An 838-nucleotide genomic window follows, 5' to 3' on the forward strand; every position below is an offset into this window, starting at 1 on the left:
GACTTGGGGCTGCTCCCCCTCCCCCTTAAGGATCCCGAAAACACGATCCGAGACATCACGGACCCTGGCACCTGGGAGGCAACACACCAACCGCGAGTCTCTCTCGTTCCCACAGAATCTCCTATCTGTCCCCCTAACTATGGAGTCCCCAATGACTAATGCTCTCCTCCTCTCCCCCCTTCCCTTCTGAGCAACAGGGACAGACTCTGTGCCAGAGACCTGTACCCCATGGCTTACCCCTGGTAAGTCGTCCCCCCCAACAGTATCCAAAACGGTATACTTGTTTTTGAGGGGAATGGCCACAGGGGATCCCTGCACTGTCTGCCTGTTCCCTTTCTGTCCCCTGACTGTAACCCATCTACTTTTTTCCAGTACCTGAGGTGTAACTACCTCCCCGTAACTCCTCTCAATTACCCCCTCAGCCTCCCGAATGATCTGAAGTTCATCCAGCTCCAGCTCCAGCTCCAGCTCCAGTTCCCTAACACGGTTTCCGAGGAGCTGGAGTTGGGTGCACTTCCCGCAGATGAAGTCAGCGGGGACACTAGTGGTGACCCTTACCTCCCACATTCTACAGGAGGAGCATATAACTGCCCTAACATCCATTCCCACTGTTCTGAATTCCCAAACAGACAAATTAAAAAAAAAAAATACTAGTAGCCTTACCAAATCAGCGCTCAGAACCTTTTTTTTTTGGTTAGAGGAGGAGGATGGGTGGGAGACACTACCTAGGTAGTGTTTCGGGTAAAGCAACCACCCAAATATATTACCTCACTTACTTACTCCAAAAATTGAGTCACGCGAGGTAAGACTTTTATAACCGAAAAGCTCACCTTCCCAG

The sequence above is a fragment of the Rhincodon typus genome, chromosome 28 (genome assembly GCF_021869965.1).
Source record: "Rhincodon typus isolate 14 chromosome 28, sRhiTyp1.1, whole genome shotgun sequence".
In the NCBI taxonomy this organism is placed as follows: Eukaryota; Metazoa; Chordata; class Chondrichthyes; order Orectolobiformes; family Rhincodontidae; genus Rhincodon; species Rhincodon typus.